Consider the following 22,350-nt stretch of genomic DNA (forward strand, 5'->3'; position numbering starts at 1 on the left):
TATCAAATTCACTATATCTACTGGTTTCTTCTGCTAATTGATACCCCAAAAGCTCCAAACAGATTTGCCAAAAATGATGCCCTTTTCCTATGCTCATGTTGATTCTGCCCACACCCCATTCCTTTTATTATTTCCTGTATGTCCTGTTGCAATTTCATTAATACTAATTTCCTGCAGATTCTTGACTGCTAATGTCAGGCTAGCTCATCTATATTTCTCTCCTACTTTCCTAAGTCGTGCATTTACTTGTGTTACTTTCCAACTTGTTTGAATCATTTTAAGATCCATAGAATTTTGAAAGGTGTGAACAGTCTACTATCTTCATGACCACTTATTTCAAAATGTTAAAATGCAGGTTATCAAATCTTAGGAATTTATCAAGAGCAAAAAAAAATTGCTAGTTTGTGTTTTGACCTACTTCCGTACTTCATATTTCAGGCTGAGACACTACATCAGATGTTTCTTGGCGCAATGAGCTCTTCCAGTGTTTTTTTTTGCTCCAGGTTCCAGGAACTGCAGTATTTTCTTTCTCCTGGAAACTTAGCACTTCCACATTAATTTATAAAATCCGATCTTTTAAAGTGCAACTTTTTCTTTAGACTCTTGCTAGACTTGGTTTTCAATTTCTGAATGTTTTTTGTGACTTCCATTAAAACAAGTGAAATAATTGTATAATTTCTATTTCTTCTGTCTAAATTTTGCTTAGTTTTCTTTTTCCTCATGCATGAAAGCTTCCACACTGTTTTTGTTTTTCTCTACATTACTCTCAATGTTTTATGTTCCCTTTCCAGACCAGTGTTTTGTTCCCCCTTTGCTAAATTGTTCAGTTTTCCCAATTCCCAGGTTTATTACTCTTTTGGCAACATTACAAACCTATTCCTTTGATTCAATATTATTTAAAACTTACCTTGTTATCACAGCTGGACACAGCTGGTATTAATGACAGATAATGATTTCTGTTTGTCATGTAATATGTACAAGTCCCCAAATTGTCAGCATTGCTTGTCAACAGATGAATTCTATATTATGGTTTCCTAATATAACATAGCCAACACATGCCCACATCCTTGCAGTTTGCTTTGTCTGAATTAAGGCTTTTATTCTTAATATAAAACTCTACTTTACAATCACAATTCACAAGAGGTCTTATCGTTACTGAAGGATACTTCTCATGGTTTAATACAAGATATAAAATTGCATGGTCCCTGGTTTTTCTCTTGGCATTATGAGCTAAACACTATTTCATATACACTCAGTGAATTTTCTCTCCTACAATTACCACTAATTTGGTTTGTGTGATCTTTATGTACATTAAAAACCAACATAATTACAATACAATTAGTCATGGATGACTAATTTCCCAATCTGCACTGAGCCCTGCATTACTACTGTTTTCCGGGGGTGTACTGATGTTTTCTGTGTCAGTGCAGCTGGCAGCTCATGCAGCTTAACAGCAAAACTATACATGGGAATATAAATTTGTCATTTTGGAGGGCATTCAACAACTGTGACCCCCATCCCTTGTATAATTTAGGTGCAAGAGAAGTTCATGAGTACTCGTACTCCACATTTGTTTCATTGATGTTCAGAGTGAGAACCTGCCTTGCAATAACTCAGAATCTGCACTAAAGCAATTTCTATTTCATGAATAAGGGCAAGCCAGTATAATAAATTGTCCGACAAGAATTAATAAAACATGAGGCCAATGGAAATAACAACAAGCGACAATGAATGGAACTGAGGAAACTTGGAAGTGTATGCAAGTTCAGATGCATCATTTATTGCAATGCATCATCATTTATTTAAAGAATAATAAGCTTCATCATTTGGAAAACAGGAGGTGAATTTATATAGACAGACAGTATATATGCAATATACTGCCTGGTTGAAAGCCAAAAATGATAGCCATCTTTTAAAAATAGATCATTAGAAATAAGTGAAGGGCAGAACATCTACATATCTTCTCATTAAACCTGTCAACCCATTTGTTCCACAAAAAGTACACATGGTTTATCTTGTTATCACTTGTGTTATTGCCACCCATAATTGACACAGCTGCATCAGAAGTTCTCAGATCCAAGTCCCACTTCAGACACTTCAGCCCAAAGCCCAGTTTGACTCTTCAGTACTGAAGTGACACTGCATGTTTTAAATTCCCGTCTTTCTTATGTTATATGGACAGAAATGCTGCATTGGAAATACTCACCAGGTCAGGCAACGTCAGTGGAGAGAGAAGCAATATTAACATTTCAGATCAATGAGATTTCATCAGACTGCAGTCTCAAGTGAACACAAAGATCCCATGGCATGATTTTGAAGAGAAGGCAAGTTATGTCTGGCGTCCTGATCAAAAGTTAATCATAATTTAATACAACAAAAGAGGATAATCTAGTAATCGACATAATGTGCCTGTTTGAAATAAATTGGATCAAAAAAGTGACAACACTTTGAGACTATTCTGCAATGTCCTGGGAAGCCCTAAGTGAATAAACATTTTTTTTTGTGGATCAATGAATAGTAATTTATTCCATGACTCCAGAGGCAATATTTTCCAAGCTTCTATTACCTTCTTTTAAAAGAATGTGCTTTAAATGTGATGCAGATCAGCCAAAGGCAACCCATCATTGTCGCTGAAGAGACAGCATAGACTCACACATCATGTTACGAGAAGACAACTGGGTTAAAAATAATTCAATATGCTTGTTATTAAACATGGTAACAAATGCAGCAGATGTGAGGGATACCCAGCTACGGGGCCTGATAACATACCTGGTTGGGTGCTGATGAACTGTGCAGCCCAGTTAATAGACATTCTAACAGACATCTTCAACATCTCTCTGGAACAGCCCATGGTCCCCCAAGGCTTCAAGGCAGCCATCATTATCCAAGGGGTGACAGTAACCTGCCTCGATGACTACCACCCAGCAGTACTCAATAATAATGAAGTGGCTGGTTATGGATTTCATTAAATCCCTTCTTCCTGCTACATTGGACCCTTTCCAGTTTACTTATTATTCAAATCAGTCCACTGATGATGCCGTAACTTCTGCCCTCCACTCTGTCCTGTCCCACCTGGAAAATAATGCCTCATACACCAGGATGCTGCTTGTCCACTTCAGCTCTGTATTTTGTATGATCATCCCTTGAGGGTCAACTGTCCTCATTGGGTCTCAACATCTCTCTCTATATTTGGATCTTGACAGAAGGACCATAGTCAGACTGTGTTGGCAGCAGCATCTCTAGGTACATCTTTATGAGCATTGGCGTCCCCCAGGGCTGCATGTTCAGCCAGCTGCTGTTCACACTGCTGACACATGACTGTACTGCCAGAGCAACACTCACAACACACTGGAGCAACTCAGCAGGTCAGGCAGGATCTGTGGAAAAGAAGTCAACGTTTTGGGCCAGAACCCTTCGTCAGGTCTGTACTGCCAGATCCTGTTCCAAACGAATTATCAAGTTCATGGATGATGCAGCAGTAGTTAGCGTCATCAACAACAATGAAACAGCATCGATATGGGTAGAGCTGCATAACACCAAGGGGCAGAAAACGCTGGTGGGAGTTGTGTACAGGCCACCTAACAGTAGTGGTGAGGTTGGGGATGGCATTAAACAGGAAATTAGAAATGTGTGCAATAAAGGAACAGCAGTTAAAATGGATGACTTCAATCTACATATAGATTGGGTGAACCAAATTGGTAAGGGTGCTGAGGAAGAGGATTTCTTGGAATGTATGCGGGATAGTTTTCTGAACCAACATGTCGAGGAACCAACTAGAGAGCAGGTCATTCTAGACTGGGTACTGAGCAATGAGGAAGGGTTAATTAGCAATCTTGTCGTGCGAGGCCTCTTGGATAAGAGTGACCATAATATGGTGGAATTCTTCATTAAGATGGAGAGTGATATAGTTAATTCAGCAACAAAGGTTCTGAACTTAAAGAAGGGTAACTTTGAAGGTAGGAGACGTGAATTAACTAAGATAGACTGGCAAATGATACTTAAAGGGTTGACGGTGGATATGCAATGGCAAGCATTAAAGGTCGCATGGATGAACTACAATAATTGTTCATCCCAGTTTGGCAAAAGGATAAACTAGGGAAGGTAGTGCACCCGTGGCTGACAAGAGAAATTAGGGATAGTATCAATTCCAAAGAAGAAACATACAAATTAGCCAGAAAAAGTGGCACACCTGAGGACTAGGAGAAATTCAGAGTCCAGCAAAGGAGGACAAAGGGCTTAATTAGGAAAGGGAAAAAAGATTATGAGAGAAAGCTGGCAGGGAACATAAAAACTGACTGTAAAAGCTTTTATAGATATGTGAAAAGAAAAAGATTGGTTAAGACAAATGTAGTTTCTTACAGTCAGAAACGGGTGAATTGATCATGGAAGACCAATTGAATAACTTCTTTGGTTCTGTCTTCACTAAGGAGGACAAAAATAATCTTCCGGAAATAGTAGGGGACCGAGGGTCTAATGAGATGGAGGGACTGAGGGAAATACATGTTAGTAGGGAGGTGGTGTTAGGTAAATTGAAGGAACTAAAGGCAGATAAATCCCCAGGGCCAGACGGTCTGCATCCTAGAGTGCTTAAGGAAGTAGCCCAAGAAATAGTGGATGCATTAGTGATAATTTTTCAAAACTCTTTAGATTCTGGATTAGTTCCTGATGATTGGAGGGTTGCTAATGTAACCCCACTTTTTAAAAAAGGAGGGAGAGAGAAACCGGGGAATTATAGACAGGTAAGCCTGACATCGGTGGTGGGGAAAATGCTAGAGTCAGTTATCAAAGATGTGATAACAGCACATTTGGAAAGCGGTGAAATCATCGGACAAAGTCGGCATGGATTTCTGAAAGGAAAATTATGTCTGACGAATCTCATAGAATTTTTTGAGGATGTAACTAGTAGAGTGGATAGGGGAGAACCAGTGGATGTGGTATATTTGGATTTTCAAAAGGCTTTTGACAAGGTCCCACACAGGAGATTAGTGTGCAAACTTAAAGCACACGGTATTGGGGGTATGGTATTGATGTGAATAGAGAATTGGTTGGCAGACAGGAAGCAAAGAGTGGGAATAAACGGGACCTTTTCAGAATGGCAGGCAGTGACCAATGGGGTACCGCAAGGCTCAGTGCTGGGACCCCAGTTGTTTACAATATATATTAATGACTTAGACGAGGGAATTAAATGCAGCATCTCCAAGTTTGCAGATGACACGAAGCTGGGCGGCAGTGTTAGCTGTGAGGAAGATGCTAAGAGGAAGCAGGGTGACTTGGATAGGTTAGGTGAATGGGCAAATTCATGGCAGATGCAATTTAATGTAGTTAAATGTGAGGTTATCCACTTTGGTGGCAAGAACAGGAAAACAGATTATTATCTGAATGGTGGCCGATTAGGAAAAGGGGAGGTGCAACGAGACCTGGGTGTCATTGTACACCAGTCATTGAAAGTGAGCATGCAGGTACAGCAGGCGGTGAAAAAGGTGAATGGTATGCTGGCATTCATAACAAAAGGATTTGAGCACAGGAGCAAGGAGGTACTACTGCAGTTGTACATGGCCTTGGTGAGACCACACCTGGAGTATTGTGTGCAGTTTTGGTCCCCTAATCTGAGGAAAGACATTCTTGCCATAGAGGGAATACAAAGAAGGTTCACCAGATTGATTCCTGGGATGGCAGGACTTTCATATGATGAAAGACTGGATCGACTAGGCTTATACCCTCTGGAATTTAGAAGATTGAGGGGGGATCTGATTGAAACATATAAAATCCCTAAAGGGATTGGACAGGCTAGATGCAGGAAGATTGTTCCCGATGTTGGGGAGGTCAAGAATGAGTGGTCACAGTTTGAGGATAAAGGGGAAGCCTTTAGGACCGAGATTAGGAAAAACTTCTTCACACAGAGAGTGGTGAATCTATGGAATTCTCTGCCACAGGAAACAGTTGAGGCCAGTTCATTGGCTATATTTAAGAGGGAGTTAGATGTGGCCCTTGTGGCTAAAGGGATCAGGGGGTATGGAGAGAAGACAGGTACAGGGTTCTGAGTTGGAGGATCATACTGAATGGCAGTGCAGACTCGAAGTGGAACAACAGCTCTCAAAGTGGACAAAACTAAAGAGATGATTGTGGACTTTAGGAAGGTGCAGGCTGACCATTTTTCACTGCACATACACGGCTTCTCCATGGGGGTAATTAAGAGCATGAATTTTCTGGGAGTGCACAGAACAGACAACTGCACCTGGTCCCTCAACACCACCTCTTATATCAAGAAATCACAGCAGCATCCCCACTTCCTGAGAAAATTGAGGCAAGTGAAGTTTCTCCTCCATCTCTCACTCCCCCCCCCACCACTACCCCTGCCATTCTAACCAGTTTTTTACAGGATCACCATTGAGAGTGCTCTGACAAGCTGCAAGCTGCTTCACCATCTGGTAAGGGAATTACAAGGCATCTGACCACAAGGCTGTACAAAGGATTATGAGGACTGCTGTGTGGATCTTCAGCGTCTCTCTTCCACCCATCAGAGATACCTACCAGGAGCGCTGCATACACAGGGCCCTTTGCACTGCCAATGATCCCTCCAACCATCCAACAATCTCTTAGACCCCCTATCATCAGGCAGGAGTTACCATGGCATTACGACAATGACTATTGGGATTTGAAATAGCTCATTTCCCCAGGTGGTGAACTCTCTGCCACCATCCAGGTATCACCTCATATGAAGCACCTGTAGTGTCATGCTGTTTACTTTTTGATGTATGACATCAATACACCTGATTATGTGTTAATTTATTTGTGGTGATATTACTTTCTGTGTTGTGTGAGAGTTATACATACTGTGTTATGCGCCTTGCTCCAGAGGAACTTTGTTTCATTTGGTGGTATACATGTACACAGTTGAAATGACAGTAAATTTGAACTTGAACTTATTGATACATTGGTAAGATGGATTTGTAAGGAATACAATTGTGTTCATGGTGTTCAATATTACTCAGGCAATGGAAGGGAGCATGAATACAGCCCTGCAGCTGTTGGCCATGTTTCACGATGCCAGATGTCGCTGCAGATATTGTACACTAGAATGCTTTTGGCAATCCAACGAAATAAATTGATCTCCATCCAATATTGGCACTTGGAGATCACAAGTGCAGAAATCATCCTGCCATCAACTTAATTTCTGAATGGTTTTATAAGTTATACTGTGTATTCATGTTTTTAATTTCTTCATCTTTAATCTGACTTCCATTCCCTAAACTTCCAGTGGCCATCAAGCTCATTTTAACCTTTTCAGAATCTGATGAACTTCAACCCAGAAACTTGCCTCTTAACCAAAAAAAAAATGGGAATTTCCTTGCAACTAAAATTCCGAACAGCCATATCTCCCTTTCTTTTCAAATCTGCTAGATCTTGTTTAAGTCATCATTGACATTCTCAAAAACATAAACAACCCATTTATCCTGTAAATGTGAAATAAAAACGGAACGCATTGGATGTGCTCAACAGGTCAGACAGCATCTGTGGAGAGAGGAACAGAGGAAATGCTTTATGAATGATATGGCCATTTCTAACATTTTCAAATTTGCTGAAAGGAGAGAGTAAGGAAGTGCAGAGGCTCTGATCAACATAGTTCAATCCTCCATGGCTACAGGATTGTTTCCAGAGCACAGGAGAACTGCAAGCACTGGAGGACTGATAGCATTGAATTGTTGTTTAAAATGCAAATCAAGTAATTATAGGCTAGGTAATTTACTGTAAATCAATGCCTGATAAATCTTTAGGATTGATAAACCTTCATTTAGTCAAGCAGAAATTCATCAAAAACAATGAGAGTTTACTTTTTTGAGGGAAGTTTGTTCCTAGCAAACAAATTCATTTTTTTATAAAGGAAATTGGGATGGTTGATGAAGGCAACGCAGATATGGATTTTAACCAAAGTTTCTGAAAAGGTTCATTGTCACAGGGTGGTCCAGTAAAAAGACCAATGGGACCCATGGGAGGGGATAAATTGCATCCACATCTGGCTCAGTGACAGGAAGCAATGGCTAAATGTTGATCAATATTTATCTGACCTCAGGATTGTTACCACTGGCTACACAGAGTGTAGTCCAAGCCCTTTGCTGTTTGTGGCATATATTAATGATTTGCAATTTACATTAATGATTACAATTCTGTAAGGGATGGAGCATAATGTAATGGGTGACAGATGACACATATTGTTCATAATAGAAACTGTCCTGCATAATTCACAAACACTGACATTGAGTTGTGTTCACTTTAAGAGACAGTGTCTGAAGTAATGTCAGTGTAAGGCGACAGCATTTGATTTGATTGTAATGGAAGTAAAGGGCTGCGGTTTTTGTTGAGCACATAAACCAACTCTCACATGTTTTATTCATAAAACCCTACATTGCTGACCCCAACACTCTTGGATGATTCCAGAGTTACTCAATGACACGTAGACCAACACAGTCGCTGTGTAGCTGCCAAAGATTCGGGGGCAGTTTGCACAGGAGGAAGCCCAGTTCACGATGTGAGAAATCACTGTGGATATTAACAAATATTACTACCTCATAGCAACACTAATTAGTTCCACTGCAACCAGACTGGTGTGTCTACTAGAAGACCAACCTGCTCATGATAAATATGTCACTCTGAAATCTCACCTAGTGCAGACTTCTGGGTTGTCTGAGTCTGAATGCACCAAATAGTTGCTCTCCTTGTCCGGCCTGGTTGGCCTAGGCCTTCAGAACTAATAGACCACATGCTACCTCTCCTGGGCAGTCACCATCATCGTTTTAGTTTTAAAGAACTCTTTATGCAACAAATGCTTGATCAGATTCACACAGCCCTCGCTAGCATACCTGCCAAGGACTATTGGGAGCTTGCTAATCGTTCCTGCCTCCTTTCCCTGTCTCAGTAAGCCCTCAGCAGAGCCTCCAGCAGATTCATGGACACCCATGGCTCTGAACTGGACAACACTGGGTCTTTGTTTTTACCAGACACGCTTCGGCACGAATGCTAAGAAGTGCCATCTGCCATGCCATTTTGACAGTGCCAGCACATCAAGACATCAGATGTCTGTGAATACTGTGGATTCCAGCTGCCAGGGTCATTATCGTTTATTATGGACACCCTTTCAGGACAATGCTTCCTGTGGGACACAGGTGCACGAGTAAGTTTGCTGCCAGCATCACCCATTGATTATAAGGCAGAGAGTAACGAAACCTCACTGGAGGCTGCCAGCAGCAGCAGGAGCCAAGCTTATGGGACATGACCTGTGACGATGCTATTCACATGGGTCTTTGTCTTGGCTGAAGCAGTTAGACCTCTGCTTGGCACAGATTTCCTGTATGCCAAAGAACTGTTAGTAGGTCAGGGCTGTGGACTGTGGGCATAGGACTTTGGGTTGTTACCTTGTACTCCCAGTAAGTTCCCCACAGCGACTCTGTCTACCACATGCACCACCACACATGAATTCACTCACTGCTGGGTGAATTCCCAAACCTCACCAAGCCCACGTTTTTCACTACAGTCACAAAGTACGGGGTCGAGCACCATATTTCCACGACTGGTTCGCTGGTCCATGCCCGTGTGCGTAGACTGGACTCTGAAAAGCTGGCCAGCCCAAAGGCTGAGCTTGGTAACATGGAAATACTTGGTATTGTACACATCAAATAGGCTTTGGGCTTCACCCCCTCATATGGTCTCTGAGCCAGGTGGTGATTACCATCCATGCGGCCGTTACCGCCACCCGTTTGGCCTATTTGAGCTTCTGTGCATGTCGTCTAAGCTGAAAATTGCAGCACAGACTCTCCAGCAACCAATGGACTCTGTTAAAGCAATTAGATTTTCTTTTCATTTACCTGGATGACACACTTGTTGCCAGCACTTCCAAAGCCAAACACTTATCACATCTCTGCACACTTTTCAAGTGCTTAAGCCTACATGGGCCGATTATTAACCCAGTCTGGGTTGTCTACTACTATTGATTTTCTTGGCCACTGTATCTCTGCAGATGGTGTGACACCCTGCAGTCAATAGTCGCCGTCTGTTGTGGACTTTCCACTGCCTCACATTACCAAAACACTGCAAGAGTTTTTGGGCATGGTGAATTTCAATCACTGATTCATCCTGTGAGCTGCTGAAGTTGTATAGTGCCGTTAAAGCCAGAATACCTCATCACATGCTTGAGTGATACCTCATCACATGCTTGAGTGGTCAGTGGACATGAGCAGAGCACTTGACAACACCAAGCAAGCCCTTTCGAACGCAACACTGCCAGTGTACCTGCTGCTCAATGCACCTACAGCCGTCACTCCTGACACCTCTGACGACGCTGAGCATGGAGAGCTGGGTGGAGGTGTGTGGCAGCTGCTCGCCTTCTTCAGCAGGCAGCTCGACCTGCACATTTGACTGGGGGCTTCTCTGTCTCTATCTGGCTATCTGCCAATTTCATTTTCCAGTGGAGGGATGGCATTTCACAGCATTTGTTGATCACTAGTTCCTTGTGCACGTGACAGCTAAAGCATCAGACCCTTGGTCTGCATGGCAGCAACACCACCTGGCCTATATTTTCGAATTTGTGACTGACATACAGCACATCAAAGGGAAAAATAATGCTGCAGTCAATTGCCTCTCACAGCCTGATGTTACTGCTGTACTCTTCAGGGTTGACTATGCCACTGATGTCTTTGTTTCAATCATCAAAGTTGCTTGTGAACGCAGCAGGCCAGGCAGCATCTCTAGCAAGAGACGTTTCAGGCCAAGACCCTTCGTCAGGACTAACTGAAGGAAGAGTTAGTAAGAGATTTGAAAGTGGGAGGGGGAGGGGAGATTCAAAATGATAGGAGAAGACAGGAGGGGGAGGGATGGAGCCAAGAGCTGGACAGGTGATTGGCAAAATAGATATGAGAGGCAACTGCAGAATTCCTCGTGTCTTTGTTTCAATGTTATTCTCTGCCTAATCTCTGAATTCATCATTATTAAATTCACCACCATTATCACTGAATACTTTCTGAGGTGGGCCACGCACACTGTTTCAGGAATGGATGAAGTTTTGTACTCTCTCTCAGGGTCTCTTTTTGTGTACAATGCTACCAGCACCGAAATGGCGTGACCCCTTCACTGATGCAGAGGTGCCACACTCCTTGCTCCAGTTCATGTAGGTCTACTGCTACTGTTTCAATGTATTCAGATGCTGGTGGCAGACCAACCACAGGCTTGCTTGGGCTTTCCAAACTTTTGGCACATCTCATAGCTGTCAATTATCATCTTTAGATTGGAAAAATAATCTGGATCTTTATTTCTTGAACTCCTGAGCAGTTTCTGAAGTCTATCAATTGAAGTGTCCAAACTGCTTGTGAAGTTTGAGCAATGCTTTGCATTTCTCTTCTATGGTCATGTTTTGTGTGACAGTTAGTACTTCATTCTCATACTGATTCTCAGTAACGCCTTTATCTAGAATGTTCACACAATAATGTCCAGAGCTGGTGAACTTAAGAGACACTGGCTGTTGAAACATCTTTCCTTGGTCATTCTCCATATCCAGTACTGCTCCTGCTTTCTTTAAGGGAGATTTACTCAAGAGTAATGGAATGTTCACTGGTACCACCTCCATTTCAATGTAACATTTTGTCCCTTTTTTTGTGGGAATTTTCACTCTTTTGGTGGGATGTACAATCTTTTCATCTCCAAATTTGAATGCTTTGTTACTTGGTGTATCTGAGTTCACCAGTTTCTGCACTTCATTCTGGTTTCGTTCACCTATATAGCTCTCAAGCCATTTTTCTCCACACACTAGAGATTCTATCATCAAAATCTCTGCTTCAGTTGTCTCTGCTTTAGTAGGTGACTCCTTCGCAAACAATGTGATATGGCACTCTTCTACATCTTCAGATTTATTATTTTCTTCAGTTACCCTAATTTGTTCAGTTCTGTGCAGGCAGTTTCTTGCCTAGTAGTAAGCACTCTGAGGGTACATCCACACTAGACCGGATAAATCCGTAAACGAAGATTTTTATCTTCGTTTTGATCCTCCATCCACACTGAAATGGTGTTTTCCTCCCCCGAAAACGGAGATTTTCTACAACGCCCTTCAGAGTGTGTAAATTTGAAAACGCCGATTGTGCAGAGCAGCCACACACATCAAAGTTGCAGGTGAACGCAGCAGGCCAGGCAGCATCTCTAGGAAGAAGTACGGTCGACGTTTCAGGCCGAGACTCTTCATCAGAGTAGTGTGGACGGGGTAAACGGATATTTTTTAAAATGCTGTCACGACGTGTTGGAACAGATAGTGGCGGTAGCGCTGCATTTCATTGTTTTCTTGAATGCAACCCCCCCCCCCACACACACACAACCTACAATTTCAGAACAGACAGCAACGAGACTGAAGCCAGAAGAGTTAGAAATGTACTCACCAAACACTTTGACCCATAGGCTACTGAATAAATAAGTATACTCACTTCGCCCTGTTTTCTGTCCTTGCTTGTATGAAGGTGGTTTACCTATTTATGCAAGTACTTCTCTGACAATAGATGTGTAACAGCCGAATGTAACATTGTATGGAAATACAAGATAACTCTGATGCAGACATGTTTTATACATTTAACAAGGTGCTTTATTAATGCAACAGAGTTAGTCAGTTTTTCAATGTTCGTCGTCAGCCGGGTCATACTGTCCGTGAACTCCCTGTCGGTTGCCTCCATATGCTCCAGTATTTGTTGTTTTTTTAATTTTAAGTCCTCTTGTACTAGAGCCAACAGCAATTCCTTTTAAGTTCTTGTAGTCTGTAACTGGACAAACTGCACCAAATACACCGTTTCCTCTTCGCTTGTTTTCTGTGTGTCCTGCGCATGCCCAGTAGGAGGAGATTCGCCCAAATATCCGTTCTAATGTGGGTGGAGATATTTTTTAAAATGCCTGCTGTGGACGCCTATCGTTTTTACCCAAAACTGGCATTTTCAAAATTATCCGGTCTAGTGTGGATGTAGCCTGAGATACCCCACATTTCAATCTCCTACCATACTTGCTTATTGCATTTGTATCAGGCACCGGTAACCTTGGTCCCTCTGGGATCTACACTTGCTATACTCTGGTCTCTGCTCAGTGAAGTATGCTGTTTCCTGACTCAAACTAATTCTGATTGTAGTCTTAGTGGCCTTTTCTCCAAAAATCCTCTCCAATGCTGATTTCATAGATGCAGATGTAAGCTCCTTGCATGCAGTTAACTCAAGCTGTCTGTGCTTCATGTCTAGTCACACAGTGTCCAACAATTGAAAAGCTAATACAGTGACAGGAAGCTCCATTTTGTATTTACGCATGCAACTGTACTTCTGTTAAAAATCAATAATATAATCAGCCACATTTTTTAGAATTTTGTCTCTATAAATTTTGTCAAAGTCTGGATATGCCTCATAGATCAGAACCTTTTCTTCCTTCAAAAAACAGAGCCACGTGCATTTATTAGTGTATTCATATCGTTATCTTTGTTCAAGTCTTCCACCAAAATTCCCAACACAGTCTCTCTCACTTTTCCTAAAAGCGACAACACAACAGCCAAGGCCTGTTCCTCTTCTCCAGTTCTGTACCACGAGTCCATACTCCATTTTCATTTTTCCAGCTTTCATAAGGCTTGTTCTCATCAAATGCTGGTGGGTTCCTACAATTGGAAGCCATCCTCCACTGACACTGTTAACGCTCAACTACAAGGACACGTTGTTCTTTTGTTTAAACAACTTTACTTTCAATGTCTCTGTTTAAAACCTGAGGGCCACCACCTTTACTCCCACAATTTCTCTCTCCCTCCTCCCACGCGTACACACATAACAGGAAGAGCGTACATGTGTACAGAACTAAATACTTACATGGTGCAAATGGACAGAACTCTACAGAACATTGGTGTTAAGTTGCATCACACTATGGTGTATCACCCAGAGTCCAAAGGCCTGACCAGCGGATTCACCATTTCTTAAAGGCTGCTCTGAGGTCCTTCCTGATGGACAAGTGTTGGCCCAGTCACCTCCTGCAGGTCCTGCTGGGGCTCAGAACAGCTCCAAAAGAAGAACTTCAATCCTCCGCAGTTCAGTTTGCGCACGAGCAGCCGCTACAGATGCCAGAAGATTTTATTCCTGATCCGCAACTGTCTGGTCGGCCTCCCAGCAGCATTCCACCCTCCTCAGTAAACTCGATTCTTTTACACCTACTCCTATCTCCCAACAAGATGCCGTACACCACTCTTGGATTAGTTGATCTACGTTCTACCTCGTGTGTTTTTGTCATAGTCATAGTCATAGTCAGACTTTATTGATGCCGGGGGAAATTGGTTTGTCCGCCATAATGCACATCAGCAGCCCCTTTGCCCTTTACAATGGCCCATTATGCATGTTGGAATGAGGCAAAAAGACTTTTATGGCAGATAGGAAATGTGAACCTGAATGTATTTCTGTAGGTCGCCTTAAACTGACCCCCTCCCCCCAAGACCTGGACAGTTCCAGTACCATACCCCCGATTCACAGTATGACTATGTGCATGTCAGCACACTTCTGAGAAAGCCAGAGGCACCTGCTTTTACTCCAAGGCATTTATCACCCAAACTGGGCAGTTTGTATGAGCTCCAGACAGACTCACAATGCCTGTTTTGGTGAATTATAGAGGGGGGGTGGCATGTCTAGGGTAATGTAACGGGTGACAGATGACACATATTGTTCTTTATAAAAACTGTTCTACTAATTCACAAACACTGTCATTGAGTTGTTGTGTTCACTTTAAGAGATGATATCTGTTGTAATAATATCAGTGCAAGGCAACAGCTTTTGGTTTGTTCATAACCGAAGTAAAGGACTGTGGCTTTTGTTAAGCACATAAACTGACTCTCGCATGTTTTATTCATAAAATCCTATAGAGGCATCAACATGCAAATTACAAGAAAAGCTGTAGCCTGTAATGCTGCTCCATTTGAAAAATTTATTCAGAAGAAGCAAGAAAACAAAGGAAAAGCACAGTAAAGTAAATGAATACAACTAGGTCTGAGGTTCAGAAGGGCCTTGCAAAGCAAATTTGCAAATTCTTAAGGACAATGAGACATGTTACATAACAATTGAAAAAGCATTTAAAATGCTTTCCTTTACTGTTAGGGGGAGGGAGGTTGAACTTAATCTGTACACCACACTAGTTAACAACACCATAAACTATGCAAGTGGTTTTGTTCACGATGTCCGTGGGAGAATGCTGCCGACTGGCACATTCTCGGCTGCAGGAGTACGTGCTGAGGGACGCACTGAAACTCGGTGCAGCCACCACAAGGGTCCGGTGGGGAAGGACCACAGTATAGGTTTCTCCACCCGTGGGAGTGGGAGGGGTCGGTGGGCGGGGAGTATACCCCTCAACAATGATATGCTAAACTGAACTACTGGAGTGCCACGTGGGTGGCTATAAATACGGATATGTACTGAGTATAACGGAAACGTATGTAAAAGATGAAAAGTTATTGAATGGTATATTGTATATATTTATTTTTGAATAAAGTATATTTTGAAATAAAAAAATATTATTGGTAAAGTGTGATTGCCAGTGGATTCAAAGATTTATGATGAAGTTGACACATAAATCTCTGAAAAAGGATAAGAAATTTGTAACCAGGAGGGAAGAATGAATACACAAACACGAGGAAATCTGCAGATGCTGGAATTTCAAGCAACACACATAAAAGTTGCTGGTGAACACAGCAGGCCAGGCAGCATCTCTTGGAAGAGGTACAGTCGATGTTTCGGGCCGAGACCCTTCATCAGGACTAACTGAAAGAAGAGCTAGTAAGAGATTTGAAAGTGGGAGGGGGAGGGGGAGATCCGATTTTTCGGAAAATGGAGCTCTTCCTGAACGTAAGAATTGGACTAGCAAGCTTTTCCATAACTGTATGGATATTATCTTTCTGCATTGTAACTTTATGCTTGTTGGTGCTGTGTGGATTTCATGGAAGAAGTAGATTCCCCTTTAAAGACAAAGGCAAAAGAAATTACTTTTCTCAGAAAGTTAAAGATTTTTCAAATATTTCTTCCCTGTGAAAGAACTCTGAGTGTTAAGTCATTAATTATCCTGAAGCTTGAGACAAATATTTTTTGATTTTAGATGAATCAGGAATTACCATGATCAGCAAAATATTACATCAACTACAGTCTATGAGTGATGGAACAGGTTTGGGTGCTGTAAGACCAGCCCAAATCTATTTGTTAAGTTGAATATAAACAGCCCTCCTGCAGATCTAGTAAATGTTACTCTATGTCACTCTGTACTGACATGTAACTAATGTAAAATTGGTGATACTGTAATCACTATTCAAGTTGTCCTTCTTGAAAAGACATAAATGAACCAACTTGATTTCCTACAAGAATTATGGTCATTCACTAATGTCGTCCCAGCTTTTATCATGGTGGGTTTTAATCTTACATTTTCTGAGTTGTTAAATTTAGTTCCATAAACAAGAGAAAATCTGCAGATGCTGGAAATCCGAGCAACATGCACAAAATGCTGGAGGAACTCAACAGGCCCAGCAGCATCTATGGAAAAAATTACAGTCAATGTTTCGGTTCGAAACCCTTTGGCAGGACTTAGTTCCATTTAGCTTCTGGACCTAAGGATACGGTGATACTGTTCGATGAGATAATAATCAAGGACTCGAAGACTGATAATCAAAGCAAGTATATTGCTCAAAAATATTTTAGTTTTTCTGTGGAAAAGAAAATTCTAATATTCACAATGCATCCGCTTTGCACTTCACTACAAAATACTTTCAAAAAGTGCAGAAGTTAGTTTAGCATTACTTCATTTTCTTTAATATACACAGGCTGTCTATTCTGCCTTCCTAAATATTCATCATGAAATTTCTTCAAAATAATTGTTAAATTTTGTACTAACTCTATTTCAGAGCCCTTTCCTTCCTTCATATAATGGGTTGATCAATTTCTCATCCAGTTACTTCCTTACACATGTGTCAGTTCTTGAGGGAAGCGGCCATTTATCGTTCATCTATCGTTGCACTAGGAAAGGGGGCCATCAGCTGTCTTCTCAAACTGTTGCAGCAAAGGTGTTATGTGAGGGTTTCTAGGCTTTAGGTACAGAGGCAAAGAACTGCCAGCCTTCCAGGTAAGGATGGTACATGGCCTGGAGAAGAACCCCATAAAGCTTGTGTTTCCATGCATTGATGGGCTTTTTTCTTCCTGAGCAGATGCATGGGTTTAGGAAGTCCAGCCAGAGATTCGCAGTGATGATACACGCAGCCTCCATGATGCATTCGTGTTTAAGAAATAAATGCTTAAGGATGATTAATATAGAATAACAGCCAAGACACTGCCTGGTGTTACACAATACAATCTTTGTGGTTAGAGCTGCACTTCTCCGGATAACACTCCATATCACTCCTGACTTGTGTCCTGTAGATGGTAAAAAGGCTTTGGGAAGCTGGGAGATGAGTCAGCAACCAAAAGATAACAGTTTCTGTGGCACAAGTATCCGTGGCTGCTCAATTTAATCAACCCTTGGACGTTGACCATTGCCAACTTGTCTATGGTGATGACATTGAATGACAAAGATGGGTGGTTATAATCTCATTTATTGCAGGTCATTCCTTGTTTGACACAATTGTTATTTGCTATCAGCCTACTCCTTTTAGTACACGCAGTCATGAACTGCCTCATCTTTGTAAGGAGCTGCAAATGGAATTGGACATGATGCAAACATCTGTGAGCCTGGGAAGGAAGGAATTCAGACTTCCAGCTTCTTATTTTATTCATGGAAACATTCCACAGTCTCATCCTTCTTTCAGTTACCAGTGAGAATTTAATTTCTCTGTTGGCACTGCAAATACATTTATGCATAACATTTTCTACAATACGTTATGCCTAATGACTACAATATTTTATTCAGTGAGTTTTCAATTTATTGCCAATATTTTTGACTTGCATTTCATCTCCTTCAGTTGGTCACCCAGTTACCACAGCTGTTTCAAATTAATTAATCATGAAACTATTTTATAATCATGAAAATTTTTAATATTCTACCAGTATTGCCAAGTCATTATGCATCCTCTCTGAGGAAAAACTATTGAGACCTTCAGAATGTCCAGAAATTTAACAGCTGCCGTCGAATATGTTTTGTACAGATTTCCATGACAACATTTAATGAATTCAGTCAACATTCACAGAACTACCAGTAACTACCAGTGGGGGGATTTATTAAAGCATACACAACCAGGGTAAAATATTTGAGCATTGACTAGTAGTGACTAATTTATCATCAATGGACTTGATCCTTTCACCTAGCGAAGGAAAAGTGTATTCTAAGTTGAACACCCATCTACAGGCGACTGGATAGAAAAGTACAGCAAAGGAGTTTTGATTGTAATATCAGAGGAGAGAAATTCAATTGAACAGGATGTAGTTGGACCTATAATTGATAAACCCAGACCAACATTAGCTCCAAATAGGTAATCTACTTGTATTCGGAAAGATTCAGAAGATGACAATAATGGTGGCTTAAGGAGACATAGAATCATGGAGCATAGGAACAGGCTATCCAGCCAAACTCACCTGCGCTAATTAAGATTCCTAACTAAGCTTGTCGCATTTGTCCGTGTTTGGCCCATATTCCAAATCTTTGTGATCCATAAACGCATCAATATAACCTCCTCTGGTAGTTCATTTCATTCATCTCCCTCCCTCTGTGTGAAAATCTTGCCCTTCAGATCCATTTTAAAGCATATCCTTCTCACCTTAATCTGTGCCCAAACAACAGGAATTCTGCAGATGCTGGAAATTCAAGCAACAGACATCAAAGTTGCTGGTGAACGCAGCAGGCCAGGCAGCATCTCTAGGAAGAGGTGCAGTTGACGTTTCAGGCCGAGACCCTTCGTCAGGACTAACTGAAGGAAGAGTGAGTAAGGGATTTGAAAGTTGGAGGGGGAGGGGGAGATCCGAAATGATAGGAGAAGACAGGAGGGGGAGGGATATAGCCAACAGCTGGACAGGTGATAGGCAAAAGGGGATACGAGAGGATCATGGGACAGGAGGTCCGGGAAGAAAGACGGGGGGGGGGGGACCCAGAGGATGGGCAAGAGGTATATTCAGAGGGACAGAGGGAGAAAAAGGAGAGTGAGAGAAAGAATGTGTGCATAAAAATGAGTAACAGATGGGGTACGAAGGGGAGGTGGGGCCTTAGCGGAAGTTAGAGAAGTCGATGTTCATGCCATCAGGTTGGAGGCTACCCAGACGGAATATCAGGTGTTGTTCCTCCAACCTGAGTGTGGCTTCATCTTTACAGTAGAGGAGGCCGTGGATAGACATGTCAGAATGGGAATGGGATGTGGAATTAAAATGTGTGGCCACTGGGAGATCCTGCTTTCTCTGGGGGACAGAGCGTATCTACCACGGCCTCCTCTACTGTAAAGATGAAGCCACACTCAGGTTGGAGGAACAACACCTTATATTCCGTCTGGGTAGCCTCCAACCTGATGGCATGAACATCGACTTCTCTAACTTCCGCTAAGGCCCCACCTCCCCCTCGTACCCCATCTGTTACTCATTTTTATGCACACATTCTTTCTCTCACTCTCCTTTTTCTCCTTCTGTCCCTCTGAATATACCTCTTGCCCATCCTCTGGGTCCCCCACCCCCGTCTTTCTTCCCGGACCTCCTGTCCCATGATCCTCTCGTATCCCCTTTTGCCTATCACCTGTCCAGCTCTTGGCTCTATTCCTCCCCTTCCTGTCTTCTCCTATCATTTTGGATCTCCTCCTCACCCTCCAACTTTCAAATCCCTTACGCACTCTTCCTTCAGTTAGTCCTGACGAAGGGTCTCGGCCTGAAACGTCGACTGCACCTCTTCCTACAGATGCTGCTTGGCCTGCTGCGTTCACCAGCAACTTTGATGTGTGTTGCTTAAGTCTGTGCCTTCTAGTTTTAAACTCTCTTACCCTGGGGGTGGTGGGTGGTCGGCCTATCTATGTCTCCCATAAACTTATGTACCCTTCAGACTCCTGCCTTCCAGGGAACACAATCCCAGCCTGTTCAATCTCTTCTCAAACTTGCCAGTCCAAGCTACTTTCCTTTTAATCTTTTCAGGACCCTCTTTAGTTCAATCACATCCTTCCCGGAGCCAAAATGCTCCAGGCGCTATCTTCCCAATGTCTTGTAGAGTGGTAACATGACATCCTAGCTTCTGTATTCAGTGGCTCAGTTGATGAGGGCAAACATTTCTGCATCCTACAGCGAGGAAGACCAGTCAAAGCTGGCAGCAGGATTGGGAGCAGCTTGAAAAGACGGCTGAAAAATGGCAGATGGAATTTAATGCAGACAAGTGTGAGGTGCAGCACTATAGAAGAACAAACCACAGCAGTTCTAACACAGATCCATCATTTCTTGAAAGTGCTTTCACAGGTAGATTGGGCTGTAAAGGGAGCTTCTTGGCACGTCCAGTAGCTCATCTGTGGCTAATGTAGATCCACAAATCTCTGCCAGGGCCCAAACACTCACTTCTCTTGCTTTTGACAGCAGATTAAGATATAAACAACTCATTCAGACATTTCAGAACCCAGGGATTTATCACCTTCATATGCTTCAACACTGACAAGATTTGCCTGCGTCAGTGAAACTTTAAGCATTTACAGTCTGTGGCTTTCCCTGAAGCCAATAAGAGGAATTTTCACGGAGCGTCACATGGGATGAGGTATCATTAGATCATTTGGGGAGGTGGGGTGGGGGTGGAATATGTCATTGTGTCCAAAAGCTGACTCCTACCAGCCAATTTGGAAATTTACAATATATCGTTGGATTATTATCGCAATATTTCCAGTGTTAGAGTGAGAGTCTTTGGCTCAACAGGGTTCGGCGAGAACGGACTTGGACAAGCACAGGGAGAGGTTGTAAGTGAGCTTCTAGTAAGATTTTTTCTCTTTGTCTATGAGTACATAGCTAGTGCGCTGGGCATGGGCCCAAAGTTAGTGGTATGTTCTTTGTGTGACATGCAGGAACTCTGGCAGACCTCCAGTCTCCTTGATGACTACATCTGCTCTAAATATGTCGAGCTTCAGCTCCTAAGAGACTGAGTTAAGGAACTGGAGCTTACTGGAGATCAGGAGCAACTGAAAGTAGGAGCTGACAGGGGCGTTGTCACTCCTAAGTTGCAGGAGGCTGGTAGCTGGATGAATGTCAGGGCAGGGAAAGGAAATAAAAAGCCAGGACAGAGTACCCCTGTAGATGTTCCCCTCAATAATAAGTACACTGCTTTGGATAATGTTGGGGTGGTGTGGATGAGAAATCACAGCCACTGGGTCTCTGGCACTGAGTCTGGGTCTATGGCTCAGAGGGGAAGGGAAGAAAAGTAAAGTGGTCAGGGATTCCATAGTAGAGAAGCAGACAGAAGATTCTGTGGGTATGAAGGAGACACATGGATGATATTTTCCCACCCAGGTGCTAAGGTCCTGGATGCCACAGATCAGTTCCACAGCACTTTAAAGTGGGAGGGTGAGCAGCCAGAGTCATGCTATATGTTTGTACTAACGATGTAACTCGGGAAAAGGAAGAAGTCCTGAAGAGAGAATACAGGGAGTTAGATAGAAAGCTGAAAAGCAGGATCTCTAGGTTAGTAACCTTTGGATTGCTGCCTGTGTCACGTCCCATTGAGGATAAAAATAGGATGATTGAAAATAGGTAGGCATAAAGTGGCTCTATTTGTAAAAAAAAAAATGGAATAAAATCCTTGGAAAGAGGTAGCATAGGATTGGAAGATGCAAGATTTTTGTGATACAATTAAGAAACTGCGCTGTAAAAAGACCCTAATGGGAGTTATATAGGATGTGGGCTACAAATTACAACAGGAGATAGAAAAGGCATGCGAAAAGGGTAATGTTACGATAGTCATGGGGGATTTCAATATGCAAGTACATTGGGAAAATCAAATTGGTGCTGGGTGCCAAGAGAGGGAATTTGTAGAATTGCTATGAGATGGCTTTTTAGAGCAGCTTGTGATTGAGTCCGCTAGGGGAACAGCAATTCTAGATTGGGTGTTGTGTAATGACCCGGATTTGATTAGGGGGCTTAAGGTAAAGAAATCCTTCCAAAGCAACGATGATAATATGATAGAATTCACCCTGCAGTTTGGGAGGGAGAAGATGAAGTAAGATGTATTAGTATTACAGTGGAGTAAAGAATTACAGAGGCATTATGAACCAATTCTCAACTCAATACTCCGTGAGGCTTTACTTGGCTCAGGGCTGACTGACTCTACAATTCTGTTCTGTAGCCATAGGCACTCACCTCAACGCTGAACTGACCCGTGGCTGTGGACTCACTGTTGGGGACACTGCAG

This window comes from Mobula birostris, chromosome 8, assembly GCF_030028105.1.
Source record: "Mobula birostris isolate sMobBir1 chromosome 8, sMobBir1.hap1, whole genome shotgun sequence".
Taxonomy (NCBI): Eukaryota; Metazoa; Chordata; class Chondrichthyes; order Myliobatiformes; family Myliobatidae; genus Mobula; species Mobula birostris.